This window comes from Chiloscyllium punctatum, chromosome 42 (genome assembly GCF_047496795.1).
Source record: "Chiloscyllium punctatum isolate Juve2018m chromosome 42, sChiPun1.3, whole genome shotgun sequence".
Lineage (NCBI taxonomy): Eukaryota > Metazoa > Chordata > Chondrichthyes > Orectolobiformes > Hemiscylliidae > Chiloscyllium > Chiloscyllium punctatum.
Window position 1 is genome coordinate 8,265,882 of NC_092780.1, and position 7,950 is coordinate 8,273,831.

Consider the following 7,950-nt stretch of genomic DNA (forward strand, 5'->3'; position numbering starts at 1 on the left):
GGCGGAAGATGCGTTCTTCCTCCAGGCGTCTGGTGGTGAGGGAGCGGCGGTGAAGGAGGCCCAGGACCTCCAAGTCCTCGGCAGAGTGGGAGGGGGAGTTGAAATGTTGGGCCACAGGGCAGTGTGGTTGATTGGTGCGGGTGTCCCGGAGATGTTCCCTAAAGCGCTCTGCTAGGAGGTGTCCAGTCTCCCCAATGTAGAGGAGACCGCATCGGGAGCAACGGATACAATAAATGATATTAGTGGATGTGCAGGTAAAACTTTGATGGATGTGGAAGGCTTCTTATCTGAGTTGAGATGACACCTATTGTTAACAGGGGAGAGTGAGGACTGCAGATGCTGGAGATCAAAGTCGAGAGTGTGGTTCTGGGAAAGCACAGCAGGCCATGCAGCATTCGAGGAGTAGGAGAATCGACATTTCAGACAGAAGCCCCTCAACAGGAACGGCCCGAAACATCGATTCTCCTGCTCCTCAGATGCTGCATGACCTACTGTGCTTTTCCAGTACACTCTCGACCAATTGTTAAAAGCTATCTTGAGAACGTAACTTTAAAAAAGTTCTGGGATTTGCATATGAAAGAAATAAACCAACATGATCATTCTAAAAGATGAAAGACTGAGGCTAAATTTGTTTAATATTACATTTCATGACACTGCAATCCTGTTGCTATAAAGTCTGTGTCTTATGATTCTGCTCCACAACCACCTGATGAAGAAGCAGTGCTTCAAAATCTAGTGCTTCCAAATAAACCTGTTGGACTATAAACTGGCATTGTGTGACTTTTAACAGACTCAGAAGATTGACAGCATGCAGGGAAGCTATTTAGCCCCATTGTCACCAATGTTGGTTATTTGGCAAGAACAATTCTAAAGAAAACTCGCTGGATTTGAAACATTAACTCTGTTTCTGTCTCCAGATCTGCTAAGTTTCTCCAACACTTTTTGTTTGTTTCAATTCACCTAATATTATTTCCCTGTTTTTTCCCTCTAGGCTTGCAAACTTTTTCACTTCAAAATAATTAAGCAATTTTTTTTTGCCCCCGAAAGCCATGATTGAAAAAGCTGCAGATGCTGGAATCCAATATAGACAGACAGGAGGCTGGAAGAACACAGCAAGCATCAGGAGGTGGAGACATCGAGGTTTTGGGTGCAACCCTTCTTCAAAATGTTGCCTTCTTCACCTCCTGATGTTTGCTGTGTTCTTCCAGCCGCATGACTGAATCTGCAGTATATACCTTCTCAGAGGATACACATCCAGGTCCTAAACAATTTGCAGCACAAATTGAAAGCAAAATACTGCAGATGCTGAAAATTTGAAATGAACACAGAGAAGACTGGAGAAATGCAACAGGTTTGGCAGCATTAGATTAGAGAATTAACATTTAAGTTCTGGTATGAGTCTACTTGCTGCTGCAAAGAATGTTTTTCTCGTCATCATTTCTTCATTTATCAATCACCTTAAATCAGTCTCCTTTGACGCGGGTTTGGTCAAAGGAGAAGTGTGCCAACTTGTCTACTCAAAGATCTGGAACAGCTCTAATGTTTTCTTAATGGATCTGATCAGCAGTGTTAGTTATGTCAGTTATTGCAACAAATTGCAACTTATGGGTACTCTGCCAGCAATTAAGTTAGAGACATAAAATTGCAGATGATGGAATCCAAGGTAGGTAAACAGCAGGCTGGAAAATACAGCAAGTCAGGCAGCATCAGGAGTTGGAGAAGAGTTTGTCTTGAGTGATTCAGAATGAAATTTCGCTGTAATCAGAAAGAAAGTCACTAACAGTTTCCATGCTGTACATCTCTATGACTCTATGACTCTAAATATCAACCCAAAATGTGAAGCGCAAGTGAAACTTACATGCAATGGTTATGGTGAAGGGTACCTTGAATGTATTGATGCATTTGAATGAAAGCTAAATATAAACAGTGGTATATAGCTCAGCATTTGACTGTAGATCAAAGATTTTGATTCAAATCCTGATGCCCACCTTAAAATTACATCTTCGGGGTTGATTAACTCGGTTGGACAGCTGGTTTGAGATGCAGTGACACCAACATTGTGGGTACATTTCCTACACCAGCTGAAGTCACCATGAAGTTCGCTCGTCACCTGAGGTATAGTGACACTCAGGTTAAACTCACTACAAGCCTCTAATGTAATTATGGTGACTTTTGACAAACACATGAAACAGAAGGGAATACTGGGTTATGTGGACAGAGTTAAACAAAAAAAAGGCGAGAATAAACACAAGTATGGAGAATATTCCCTGCAATCACACCTTAAAATTAACTAATACATTTTGATCTGCAATGTTCTCTCACTAAATAAGAGTTCAAATCAACTAAGCCAATCAAACCAACGTGGCTGCATAACCTTAAAAAGAGACACTGCCTAACTTGCAAAAGAATACTTCAGTTCTGATTTTGCTGTGGAAATAATGGTAAGGCTAAATACATTTGCAGCTTTACAGAATAAATAAGATTCCAGTATGTGACTAATGTTCAGTTAAACAGAGGAATCTACAATTTGCAATCTGAGATATACTGATCTTTTAGAAGCCCTTCTGTACTATTTGACATTTATGAAATACATGTAATGATATGATGTTGGTCTGCAAATTCACTACATTTCCCAGAAAAAGAGATGGACTTATACAATAAAGTGTAAATTAATTTTAATAACATGCTAGCTTCTAATTGTATGCAAGCAATGTTTGCAACTCTAAAAATTAGATTTTTTATGTGTGGCATCTCATTATTATAACAGTGCACTGAAAGCTCGTACTTCCAAAAAATCCTGTCGGACTATAACCTGATGTTATGTGGTTTTTAATATTGTCCACCCCAGGCCACAACAGCCATTGTTCAAGATTTTAAAAACATTTTTTGAAATAATTTATTTCAAATTTTATTTTTGTTTCAAATTTTGTTTTTCTCCAAATCCCAATTTTGGACTGGATTTTCACATAGATGGAGAAGTCCTCCATCTGCATCAAAATGCCAACAGAGACCAGAATCCAGAAATACCGCCTCTGGATTCTTTGTCAGAATCCAGATTTCTGGATTCTGGTCTCTGCTGGCATTTTGATGCAGATGGAGGACTTCTCCATCTATGTGAAAATCCAGTCCAAATTTGGGATTTAGAGAAAAATAAAATTTCTTGAGTGATTCTTGAAGGAAATGGGGATGAATCCTAATTTGCACCTAGAGTCACACAACACAGAAACAGACCCTTTAGTACAACTCAACCATGTTGGCCAGGTATCCTAAACTAATCCAATCCCATTTGCCTGCATTTGGCTTATATCCCTTCTAAACCATTCCTATTCATGAGCCCGTCCAAACATCTTTTAAATGTTGTAATTGTACCCATGTATACCACATCCTCTGGCAGCTTGTTCCATACACACACCACCCTCTGTGTGCAAAGGTTGCCGCTCAGTTCCCTTTTAAATCTTTCCCGTCTCATTCTAAACCTATGCCTTCTACCCTTGCACTCCCTTACCCTTTGGGGAAAAGACCTTAGCTCTTCACCTTGTTTGACCTTTTGGGATTTTCTAAACCTCTATAATGTCTCACCTCCACCTCCAAAGCTCCAAGGAGGAAAGTCCAAACCTGTCGACCTCCTTAATTCCTGGAAGGCGCCTGTTTCACATAAATCAGCAGTTGAGTTCAAGCATGTGTGATTTTGGTTGAAGAGAGTTGAGTGTCAGAGATACTGACATTCTGGTATCTGACTCTGAATGACCCAGTAGTAGTCAAGAACAATTCATGTGTAAATAAAGGTGACTTAGTGATAGGATGTCAGCCTCTGTGAAGTTATTTTAGGCCTGGACATAGGTATCTTTAAGGACGGATCAGGTACCCTTTGGAATTGCTAAAGGTGGGCATGACTGTGCATAAAAAAATTAAGCTCATTGGAACTATGAACGAACTGTCAATCAGGACTTGTTTCATCTCAAGAATTACTTTTTGCTTTTCGTATTTATTTCTAGGTTTCCAGGAGCTCCTTTTAAACTCTCATTTCCATTTATTACATGATTCAGTCACCATGGAAAATTATCTTCTAGATTTGTGTTGACATGTGGTGAATGGTATAACGTTTTTTTTAAACAGGTATTAATTTTAAACAATGACTTCAAAACAGCATTCACAAGAAATTGTGTGATTTTAGCTAAATATACAGCAAGCCATAGGGGAGACAGTTGATTTGATGTTTGCTGACTTGAGTTTTACAACCAGCAGAGAGCAAAACCAGGTTCATGCAAGAGAAGAAGCATCATAGGAAGGTGCTTTTAGAAGCAAAAGAACATAAGGAAATAACAGCAGAATTAGGCTGTTCTTCCCTGCCACACAATCTGATAACTGATTTGCTCCAAGCCTCAACTCCTCTTTTGTACCAACTCCTCATGGTCATTTGCAATTTTGGAGATTTGTAGCTCAGGCTGTGGCTGAGGTTGTACGTTTGCTCACTGAGCTGGTAGATTTGTTCTCAGATGTTTCGTCACCATGCTACATAACATCATCAGTGAGCCTTTGATGAAGCGCTGGTGTTCTGTCCTATTTATGAGTCTTGGTCTGTTGCGGTTGGTGATATCACTTTCAGTGCTTTTTCTGAAAAGTTGGTAAATAGGCTCCAAATGGATATGTTTGTTAATACAGTTCTGGTTTGAATGCCAGGCCTCTAGCAATTCCTGTGCATGCCTTTGTTTGGCCTGTCCCAGGATGGATGTATTGTCCCAGTCAAACTGATGTCTCTCTTCATCTGTGTGTATGGATACTAGTGATAATTGGTCATGTCTTATGATGACTAGTTGGTGCTCATGATTCCTAGTGACTAGTTTCCTGCCGGTTTGTACAATGTGATATTTGTTGCAGTCTTTGCAGGGTATTCTCATAGCCCTCAACTCCACAATGTTTTAAAAATCTCTGTACCTCCTCTTTAAATACTTGCAGTGATCAGCCTGCACATTTTTCTGTCAAGTCCCCTCAGAATCTTGTATATTTTAATTAGACCACTCTTCCTTCTGCCTAACTCTGATGAATAAAGGCCTAACTTGTTTAGCTATTTTTGAGAAGCAAAATGTTCTGGTGAATATTTTTAAACAGCCAAGGTGTAAACTGTACACAGTCCCCTAGGAGTGGACTCACCAACACTCTGCACAGTTGTAATAAGATTTCCTTATTTTTAAATTCCAAACTCCTGGTAATAAGGGCCAAAACTCCATTTGCCTTCTTAATTACTTCCTGCACTGGCATGCTGGCATTTCACTGTCAGGGAGGCATGGAGCAGATACTTGAGGTGAAGGAACTTGTAGGAGCTTATCAGTCAAAAGGCAGGAATATGAGACTCAGCACAACTGCCCTTTCAAAAGGATTTGGTTAATTTGGCTATAGCCAGAGTGCCAACAGTGCGGCTTTAGTTCCTGAACCCTTCGAGGTTACCATGAAGATCCTGCTTTCTCAACCTCACCCCTCACCTAAGCCATGGAGCCCCACAGGTTAAACCACCACTCGTCTTCTCTCTTTCTCTCTGAGGAATTGGAGATGCTGGTGTTGGACTGGGGTGCACAAAGTTTAAAATCACGCAACACCAGGTTATAGTCCAACAGGTTTCATTGCAAGCACACTAGCTTTCGGAGCACCGCTCCGAACCACCTGATGAAGGTACGGCGCTCCGACAGCTAGTGTGCTTGCAATTAAACCTGTTGGACTATGACCTGGTGGCGTGTGATCTCTCTGAGGAGGTAGCGGTCCTCTGGGATTATGACAACTTTACACGATGTGGGGTCACCCTCCCTCTGGGACAAATCAATCCACCGTTTCACAGCTAAAACCTAGGTTGTGCAAGGGAAGTGTTATAGTTTTAGGCTATAATTTCATGAAACTTCTTTGTTTTAATGATCCCTTGCTGCTTTCAAACTAAACATAAACAAACAAAAAGTCACAAGACGCTACTCTAACCTATTCAAAGGGCATCAGCAACACTGACTTCTGATCCTGTCAGTTGCCTGTCGTTCTCTCCTTCACCAACCAAACATAGACCCAAGATGGTCCACCTGATTCATTTGACCGTAGGGACAATTCATTCATCAAAAGTGATTCATTCATCTTGACACAAGCTGAGGTAACGTAAGGTGAAATAAAACTGTTAAGTATTTCAGTTTTTTTCTTGGCTTGTATGAAATTTAGGCCAGGATACAATGAGAAACTGATCGCATTTCTAAAACATTGGAAAAGCTTGTCTAATGTGTGGCTGAACAGACAGACATCTCATAAAGGGGTGAAAGTGAGGAATGCAGATGCTGAAGATTAGAGTCAAGAGTGTGGTGCTGGAAAAGCACAGCAGGTCAGGGAGCATCCGAGGAGCAGGAGAATTGACGGCTCGGGCAAAAGCCCTTCATCAAGGGGTCTCAAAAAGAACTTCGTGACTCAAGGATGAATTATGCCCAACTAAGCTGTGCACAAATCTTTGGTTGCATTTTCTACATTACATCAGTGACAGGACTTCAGTGTACTGGTACGGTTGGGACTTGAATGAATACACAGCTTTCTGACACAGAGCCTGTCAGAATTACCACTGAGACCTGGCTATCCTTCCCCAAATTCACTCATCAGGAAGTCCATACAAAGTTTTGATTGGTACAAATTTGTGAAAACTGCATCATTTAATTGCAGCACAGATGGAGCATTAGATCTTATGGCTTGGTGATATGCCAAAGATTACCTCAGATTATAACAGGATCTTGATCAGATGGGCCAATGGGCTGAGAAGTGGCAGATGGAGTTTAATTCAGATAAGTGCGAGGTACTGCATTTTGGGAAAGCAAATCTTAGCAGGACTTATACACTTAATGGTAAGGTTCTAGGGAGTGTTGCAGAACAAAGAGACCTTGGAGTGCAGGTTCATAGCTTCTTGAAAGTGGAGTCGCAGGTAGATAGGATAGTGAAGAAGGCGTTTGGTATGCTTTCCTTTATTGGTCAGAGTATTGAGTACAGGAGTTGGGAGGTCATGTTGCGCTGTACAGGACATTGGTTAGGCCACTGTTGGAATATTGCATGCAATTCTGATCTCCTTCCTATTGGAAAGATGTTGTGAAACTTGAAAGGGTTCAGAAAAGATTTACAAGGATGTTGCCAGGGTTGGAGGATCTGAGCTACAGGGAGCGGCTGAACAGGCTGGGGCTGTTTTCCCTGGAGCGTCAGAGGTTGAGGGGTGACCTTATAGAGGTTTACAAAATTATGAGGGGTATGGATAGGATAAATAGGCAAAGTCTTTTCCCTGGGATCAGGGAGTCCAGAACTAGAGGGCATAGGTTTAGGGTGAGAGGGGAAAGATATAAAAGAGACCTAAGGGGCAACGTTTTCACGCAGAGGGTGGTACGTGTATGGAATGAGCTGCCAGTGGATGTGGTGGAGGCTGGTACAATTGCAACATTGAAGAGGCATTTGGATGGGTATATGAATAGGAAGGGTTTGGAGGGATATGGGCCGGGTGCTGGCAGGTGGGACTAGATTGAGTTGGGATATCAGGTCGGCATGGATGGGTTGGACCGAAGGGTCTGTTTCCATGCTGTACATCTCTATGACTCTAATTACCATAGTTATTCCTTAACAAAGGAAAGCCAACTCATTTAACCAATACCAATCTTGCATGGACTTCCTGATGAATGATCTAAGAGGAACGTACACGGTCAGAGCCTGTCTCAGAAAGGTACGCATTCAACCCCTCAGATATTAGCACTTAATCTAGGCTGGCACTCCAGTGTAATGCTGAGGGAGTGCTGCAGTGTCAGAGTTGCCATTATGCAAAGGAAACATTAAACTGAGAGATCCCATGCTCCCAAGGGATGTAATTGGCTCATGACCCTATTTCAATGGTGAACAGAGTTTATTTTCCCCGGTGTCACAGCCCAGTATTTATCCTTGAATCAACAAATCTAAGGTAGA